The sequence below is a fragment of the Papaver somniferum genome, chromosome 9, assembly GCF_003573695.1.
Source record: "Papaver somniferum cultivar HN1 chromosome 9, ASM357369v1, whole genome shotgun sequence".
In the NCBI taxonomy this organism is placed as follows: Eukaryota; Viridiplantae; Streptophyta; class Magnoliopsida; order Ranunculales; family Papaveraceae; genus Papaver; species Papaver somniferum.
The window spans coordinates 48,067,943-48,077,425 of record NC_039366.1 but is presented as its reverse complement, the minus strand read 5'-3'; the positions used below and the strand labels follow the sequence as shown (position 1 = coordinate 48,077,425).

Genomic DNA, 9,483 nt, shown 5'->3' with positions numbered 1-9,483 from the left:
TTGTTAACGAGAAAATCGCAAATGCACAAAAATCCCGGGACCTAGTCCAAATTGAACACCACGACGTATTAAGCCGTTACAGACACTAGCCTACTACCAATTAACTTCGGACTCACTAGTCCAAAACGTGAAATTTAGGACAGACCGAATCCGTCAAAAACGCGGATTAGAGGACAAATACGACATGTCCTAAAGTACGTCCTATTGTTGGTGTACTATTTCTTAAAGGACGGACGGTACTAGTCAAGAAAATAGAACAGATTTTACTTGTTCTAAAATAACAACAAGCTTAGTCTGTCAAAAAATGCATGATTTTATATTTATACAACAATTTTTATAAACAATTATTATTTTGGTTTGTCCAAAGATAATTCCCGCATAAATAATTCAAATCGAAAAATGAACCGAAGTCAAAATGTAGATTTTTATTAACAAAGGATAACCCATTTTATTAATCAACTTGAATGACAACCGAAACATCCTCATGTTCAACAACAAAAGCTACATACTTCATTATCAAGTTCAAAACAAGAAAGAAGTAATAATCTATCGTGGAAGGAGAATACGAGCTGCTTCAAAACTGGACAATAACTTGCGCTCAGCCAAGTAAATTCTTCAATGTTCTTAACTTGGACAGAAGCTTGGCTTGAGTTAGCAAGAAACCACATCCTCATTGCAGCATAAATACGCCTCTTGGTAACAATGTGAAATACGTGTTTGGGTGGATCCTGCCAATTATAAAAAAACTCAAAAATGCGTGATTGTGAGAGTAACACTAATCAGCCATTATTCTTTTTTTTCGTAAAATGTGAAGCTCTACCTTTGATCTTATTCAATAGAAATCAAACATTAAAAGCTAACAAAGATTTCACAAGACAAACAATAGCTGACTAGGGATACAACATGCTGAAAAAATTTGCATAATTTTTTTTCCATCATTTCTATTCCCAAGTCCCTTAAAGTGATATGACAATCACTACACATTATGGTGGCCAGATTCAGTACCGGCCAACTGTGTAGATCGTTACTATACAAGTACGCACAAACACAGCAGGCACCATGAGAAACCTAAAAGAACAAAAGAAAAGAAAATGTGAAAGATACCTTGTTCTCAGTTGCATCCTTCTTTTCATTATTATCCACTAGAGTTTTGTGCATGGTTGAGGACCAATTGGGCCTTTTGGCTTGGTCATTAATTACTACTTTTTGTTGACGCACTCATCTGCACGGATCAAACAAGAATACGAAACAAGTTAGGGCTATAACTAAACTCCAAATCTCCAATGCTTAATGTTTGAATATGTGTGAATGACTTTATTATAGAACAAATAAAAACACAATTTAGTTTTGAATGCTACTGTACACATAATAATTAACACCAGCTTCAAATTATCCAAAATACTCAAAAGGACTAGCACCTACGACCTTAGTTGGATGACTAAAACAAACCTGATCCTTGCGTAGATAAGTGGTATCTTCTTTAAACATCTACGCACAAAATATATAATTACTACAACCTAGTTTAACATTTGTGGTTTCAATTAGCAATTGCTCCTTCTTTAGATGATAAATTAAATTCTACAGATGCCCCATCAAAATCATGCGCACTCACCCATGTATTCGTAACATACTGACAAACGATGCATTTAACTGATGGTGCTCTGTAAGGAGACACAAGTGTTATCTTGCACCAACTATACAGTTGACCTGTTCGACTTGATTAGGTGTTGTATGATGGGTAGCCACCCCAAAATACGAAACGCTTAATCTATCACAAAAACCGTTCCATTATTAAATAAGAACAATGAAATTCATCGTTATAGTTTCTTGAAATAGGACGAAAAAACTTAATAGATGCAGTGAACTGACCACCAATAGTTTCCGGGTATATCAAGAGTGACTCTTCTGAATTCTCAGAAGAAATAGTTCCGGTCGGTTCTTCGTGTTTCTACAAAAATCAGATCTCCAATCCATTCAATGATTTAAACCTAGAAACATAAAAACGACAACCATTCAAAAAAAAAAAAGATAAAAATTGTTTCGGTACATGTTTCCTCATAAGAAAAATTAGAGACCTTGAAGAAATAAAAGTGATTTCTATCATGAGTTGAGTTCAACATCTGAATCTTAAAGAAAAAAAAAAATCAGAAGAAAGTGGGGGAAGTTAATGAAACAGTTTCATTGTTGATAAACACGAAGGAGGAGAATGCGGGATCCTTTATTTTCTCTGTGGGTTTCCGGTTATGAGAAGTTTCTAAGCCTAATTAGAGAACGTACAATTAAATTGTTTTAAGGGTTTTAGATTTGACCCGACAGGTGTGGAAAAATTGAGGAAGTGGGGGCAAATAGATATAAAAATTACTACAGTTTACTGGTGATATTTATCACGCGAAAATTATGGGACAATTCGCAACTGTAAAATATTTAAAGACTAATGTAAACTGTCCTTTTCCCTATGCCATAAGTGTCCTATAAACCAAGTTTTGGACTAGTGACTGGACTGTAGTTGAATCCTAATCAATCTTACACTGATTCAAGGTACATTTGATCTTCTTACGTTTCTGATCCTAGCAGGATACTACGCCCTTGATTCCCTTAGTTGATCTTACCCACAACCAGGAGTTGCTACGACCCAAAGTCGAAGACTTGATAGACAAATCTGTCTCACACAGAAAAGTCTATAGGATTGAATAAATCTGTCTCCCACAGAAATACCCAAGAGTTTTTGTTCCGTCTTTTGATAAATCAAGGTGAGGTACCAATTGATAACCCGGACTTATATTCCCGAAGAACATCCTAGAATTATCAATCACCTCACAATAAATTTAATCGATTAGCGAAACAAGTTATTGTGGAATCACAAACGACGAGACGAAGTGTTTGTGATTACTTTTCTATCTTGCCCATCGGAGATATAAAATCTCGAGCCAATTATTTCAATTGTACTCAACATGATAAAAAACAACAAGATCAGATCACGCAACTATAAAGATAATAGTTGGGTCTGGCTTCACAATCCCAATGAAGTCTTCAAGTCGTTAACCTACAGGGTCTCGAGAAGAAACCTAAGGTTAAAGGAGAATCGACTCTGGTTATGCAACTAGTAACACACAGGAGGTGTGGGGATTAGGTTTCCCAGTTGCTAGAGTTCTCCTTTATATAGTTTTTAAATCAGGGTTTGCAATCCAAGTTACCTTGGTAACAAAGCATTCAATTAATATTCATTGTTAGATGAAAAACCTGATTCAACCAAGCTAATATCTTTTAACCGTTAGATCGAACTTAGCTTGTTACACACAAATGAAATGTACCCTCATTTCGGTTTACGGAACCGTACCTAAACGTGTACACCATGTTGGTTCACAAATAGTTAACCGAGGTTAGCCATATGATTACTCTCATATCAATCTTATTCATCTCAACCATAACTAGTTCAAATGACTCAAATCAAACTAGTTAAAGAGTTGTTCAACTGTAATAAAAAACACAATTGAAACCAAATCGGTTTGATTCACTTGAATCAATCATGAACATTATAGCCACGGTTTGCAAAGATTGCATTCCTTATGATTTAAATGTTTAAGTCCATGAACTGGCCGATTTAACAAAGTAACCAGCTTAAGTATGCGTACGGGTACGCGTACTTAAGCAACCAGATTTGGGTTTGTTTAGTTTCCAAACTCAGCAGAAATTTTCGGTTCGAAAACTTCCGCCAGTAGGCGTACGGGTACGCATACTTAAGGTGACTAATTAAGAGTTTGTCAAAACCAAACTCAGCAGAAAACTTCCGCCAGTATGCATACGGGTACGTATACTTAACCTGTCTCCTTCTCCAATTTTGTATACACACATATGCATACACTTGGCTCCCGGTTTATGGATTTATACACTAATGTGCGAACACACTATATATGCTTATATCCAAACATGGTTACATTCTCAACTCTTTATTTCAATCATTGAAACATTCTTCTATAATGACAATAGCCATTTTCACACACTATTAGCATCAAAGCAATTTTCAAGATATTGAAATAAGCATTATCGAAGCATTCCAAGCCTACATCAAATGATTGTATCACACAAACCATGTAAGATGTTACTCGGAAATTTTCTCATGATATAAGATGAACTTGGTTGAAGCGAAATCTCACCACACATATTTCGAGAAATATGTAAGCGAGATATACTCAGCTCAAAATCTCAAATGTGTATAGAGAAAACTATATCTTAACACGACTTATGTCTCAATATAGGAGATAGTATAAATAGACTTTCCAAGTGATAGATGAGTTCAAGTCTCCACATACCTTTTGTCGAAGAAGTTCCACAAGCTCCCCTTAGTAGTTCTTCGTCTTCAAATGATGAACTCTGTGAAATCTAAGCTCAACTACACTATCTATATCCTAGTCCGAGACATCTATAAATAGGATGGAAATCAAGACTTATAGTTTTGATCACTTACATTGACAAACATGCTTGAGATAGCAACACATGTGAGTTCGACCGAGCAGCGCTCTAACAATCTCCCCCTTTGTCAATTTTACTGACAAAACTATCAATACATATGGATTACAAAATAGATAGAAATTTTAGCTTCTCATCCAAATGCTTGATCTCCTTGGCATCTTCAATGCGACTCGAAATCTTCGTCACTTCCAAGTAGTCCATGATCCTAAAGGTTGTAAGTTCAACATCACAGTTGTTGAAGATCCGTAGCGATAACAATGAGAAAACAAAAATACTCTCAATCATTGTTATACAATGTCATAGTATTATCACACAACATCAAAGTCCAATTGTATCACAACTTTGACAACAATACTATGGTGATATGTATCACTCCCCCTTAGTCAATACTCCATCTCAACATGAAAACCACTCCCTTTTACATAATGATCCGTAAACTATATGTATTTGTAGTATCACACTACACATTAATTCTCCCCCTTTTTGTCAATATAAATTGACAAAGGTACGAAAACTAGTGGGATCCTCATGAAATTTTCACAGAGATAGTTCATGACCAAAAGAGAATACCATAACAACTTATTTAGATGCCATCATAAAGCCGAAGCTAAATGCATTCATCAAGGAGTTTATAAATATACAAGATAACCCCTAATATTCCACAGCCGCACTCCCCATAAAGATTTGGCAATTAAGCACAAGTTCAAAATGAACTCTCCCCCATAAAATGTCATTCCCGAAAGAACAACAAAGATGACCTTGCTTTTACAAGAAAATAAGGATTTCTTTTGGATAACTCAAATCACATGAAAACATGAATTTGCATCCAAAATATTCAATTGAATCAACCACAAGAGAACCCGTGATTAATGCAATCGAAAAAATACAACCAAATTAATCACAAGAAAACCCACAATTAATTTAATTAGAATACACAACCAAATTAACCACAGCGTGATCAATTCAATTGGTCATGCTCGTCATAAGAGAACTTACGAAGCAACAACTAAAATAACTAAAAGAGAATGATCAGTTTAGTTGGTCATTCTCAAACATACGGAACCTTACGGAGCAACACAATTTATGCACAAAGATGTGGATCGGAGATCGGCCAATACTGCAGAATAAACAAGGATTCATTCTATTTTCCATCACTATTTGCACAATGACATATAATAGACTTAATCCTTGTAAACAAAAGTTTTATCCTTTCTTCCATCAAAACAATGACATAAAAGGCTTTGACCGCTGTAATGTCAAAAGTTCATTCTATCTTCTATCAATACATTCATACCGACATAATAAAGATAATTTTTGAACAAGTATGGGATAGTCACAGGTTTACGGACGTAAACAACATATCCCATAACAGTTTGCAATATATAAAATCATAAAGATTAAAATTGCAAAAATCATCTTCCAAAAACTTAGAATTTAAATAAATAAATCTAAAAACATTGAAGATGAAAATCGTTGGACATAACTATGTGTACTCACAATAATGGCTATTCCAAACCCTAGTTATTCTTTTAAAAACATAAAGAGAAGATTTACTAGACAAATAAATCAAAACAAATTAAAACCAACATTAAGAAACAAGAGAAACTACTCATCATCTTCATCATTGGAGACCATGAAGGTGAAACGAACTTTGTCCATGTCTTCCTTAATATCGGGAAACTTGGTGGCAATCACAAGTAATTGTTCTTGTACACAACTTACTTTGGTATTCAATTTTCAAACACCCTTGTAAATTTAGCGAAGAAGCTTCAAAGAATGATCACTCAATCCATCACTTGTGTCACACTTTTGTCTCTTGCAAGCATTCTCCTTCATCCGATTGAAGGTATACGGCCAAACAAGCTTGGGAGTTCCAAAGGAGTTTCCAATAGGCTCAATGGAGAGGTTGCGACAAATTCGTTCAATCAAGCAAGAGTAGCCTAACTTATTGTTGGAAGATGTCATAGCTAACATTTGATAAATAATAAATCCACAAATGTCAAGACCTTTGGTTTCCATTACAAGGAAATAAACCAATTCCGCAAACTCATGACTCCAACGAGAATTCTCAACCATGGAGGGACAAAGATTAGATATACCAAGTTTTCCAAAGGATATCAAAGGAAAATCTAGATGATTAGTAGGAAATTTTCCTTCATTCCACACAACACTTTTACCACAAAGGACTTTTGAGATGGTTTCATATGATGGTCTTTCATCACTTGGCCTAGTCAGGCAAAAATTACCCAAATGAATTTTGGTAATCTTTGAAATTAATTCCCTATTAACATGAATCCTTTCTCTATTGACCACGGTCTTGAATTCCATGTCTTCAAGATCAACATCATAAATGTTGGCATAAAAGATTCTAGTAAGAGTATAAAATCCTTCACCAAGACCATCAAAGACGTTTCCAAGCTTAAACTTTTCAAAACAAATTAGATCCTCCTTATAACCACTGGAAAAATCCAATTGATTTCTAGGATAAATCCATTAGATGAAATCCTTTCAAAAACTCTAGCACAAGAATCATTGACAAATCTAATCCTAAGAGAATCTTGATCTATAGGATGATTCATGCTAGAAGATGAATAACCAAAATTTTTGAAATCCTTTTTGAAACTTTGAAATTCATCATGAGATTAAGAAATTGGAAAAGAAAACTAGAGGAAATCACTTACTTGGAATGAACCTTGAACACCCCTTTTTCTTATTTTTCTCCAAAGAAGTTTTAATGGAGGAAATACATGAATCCTAGACGTTCACGTACGCGAACTGGTTGGGAGGAAGAAGGTATGCGTACTCCTTCTTTATATGCCAACTAGTGGGATTGGACCCGTTTATGAACCGCGACCTACAAAAGGAATATAGGATTTTTTTTGATGTTCACACACCAAGGTTGAGCAACCCGTGAAAACACAATTTGTGTGAAGAGACGGATGTAGTATAAAGCTTACTTAATTATTCTAGAATGACAGAATAACATTTTTTAACCCAACCGTACACAAATCAAACCATTTCTTTCCCCATCTCAAGATATATACAAATGGGCTAATGCCAGGCTTGTTACCAAGTGGCACAATGTGCAGAGAGATTCTCATGCACTATTTCTGGTTGATATTTGTGAGCAGTGCCGGTGATATAATCATATTAATGATGATAATCAGGGTTACTAGAGCTTTCTAACTTCCTCTTCATTTGACCAGACATAAGATTTTTCCGATATCTTGAAACTGTGTCAACAACATGAGAACCTGTTTTATTGGATCTACTTGTGTGGACAACGTTTTTAGTTCGTACGTCATGATTACATGATTTTACATGTACCGAACCATTATCGGATCGATTCTTAGACTTAACGGAATTAATTATTTCGAAGAATCTTAAAACGCTTTCAAAAGCTCTAAATATATCTTTGTCAATTGATCCATCACGATAGTATTCCTCAAAAAGATTAAGAGTTAATTTAGTGAGATTCCATATCTTTGAGCTTAGAGAACGTTTTCTCAACCTTCCTTTATTTTTAACTTTTCCTTTAGATTGTTTTTCACCATCTAAGTTTTCCAAGGTCTTAGATGAAACGGGATTATTATGAGAAACCAGATGTTCTATCCAAAATAATCTTCGAACAATCTTCAAGGAGTTCTGGCGTGCGTTACAGATGCCAAGAGAAAGTTTTCCAAAGAAATTTCGCTTAGGGAAAATTTTTAAGGATCAATCAAACACAAACTTATTAGGTTTATAGTGTTTTCCTGCTCTGATACCAATTGAAAATGCGGGGGTCTAACAACCACACCCAACAATTCGTTTGGCAATCTGAGAGGACTTACTCGAATATACTTTCTAGAGAATCAGCTAGACAGTCAGACTCAATCTAGAGTAAAGTATATTAAAGAGTTTAATATCTTAAACTCTTAATTCAATCCGCAATCAGCAAATAGAAATCTGCGAGCCCGATTGAATAAGAGGAGTAACTTGAACGGTACCAAAGACAAATGTTCAAGTGTCAATCAATGTAAATCAACAACCCAAGGTTAGATATTCTAATTGATTGATCTTAATGCACAACCTATGATATTTCAATTATATAACAAAATATAATGCGGAAAAGAAATAACAAAGACACCAGAATTTTGTTAACGAGGAAATCGCAAATGCAGAAAAACCCTGGGACCTAGTCCAGATTGAACACCACGCTGTATTAAGCCGCTACAGACACTAGCCTACTACCAATTAACTTCGTACTGGACTGTAGTTGAACCCTAATCAATTTCACATTGATTCAAGGTATATTTGCGCTCCTTACGTCTCTGATCCCAGCAGGACACTACACACTTGATTCCATTAGTTGATCTCACCCACAACCAAGAGTTGCTACGACCCAAAGTCGAAGACTTGATAGACAAATCTGTCTCACACAAAAAAGTCTATAGGAATGAATAAATATGTCTCCCACAGAAATACCCAAGAGTTTTTGTTTAGTCTTTTGATAAATCAAGGTGAACAGGAACCAATTGATAACCCGGACTTATATTCCCGAAGAACATCCTAGAATTATCAATCACCTCACAATAAACTTAATCGATTAGCAAAACAAGTTATTGTGGAATCACAAACGATGAGACTAAGTGTTTGTGATTACTTTTCTATCTTGCCTATTGGAGATATAAAATCTCGAGCCAATTATTTCAATTGTACTCAACATGATAGAAACAACAAGATCAGATCACGCAACTATAAAGATAATAGTTGGGTCTGGCTTCAAAATCCCAATGAAGTCTTCAAGTCGTTAACCTACAGGGTCTCGAGAAGAAACCTAAGGTTAAAGGAGAATCGACTCTGGTTATGCAACTAGTAACACACAGGAGGTGTGGGTATTAGGTTTCCCAGTTGCTAGAGTTCTCCTTTATATAATTTTCAAATCAGGGTTTGCAATCTAAGTTACCTTGGTAACAAAGCATTCAATTAATATTCATTGTTAGATGAAAAACCTGATTCAACCAAGCTAATATC

At 35.1% G+C, this 9,483-nt stretch overlaps 1 long non-coding RNA gene across 1 annotated transcript; it reads right to left on the bottom strand.

Annotated features, from left to right (window-relative positions):
• Window positions 1–428: 428 nt before the first annotated feature.
• On the bottom strand, window positions 429–2,211 carry LOC113307534. Its single transcript, XR_003339166.1, has 5 exons — window positions 2,076–2,211; window positions 1,870–1,988; window positions 1,613–1,768; window positions 1,105–1,222; window positions 429–728 (listed from the first exon to the last, which is right to left on the bottom strand). It is a non-coding gene; the product is annotated as an uncharacterized LOC113307534 (long non-coding RNA).
• Window positions 2,212–9,483: the final 7,272 nt, after the last annotated feature.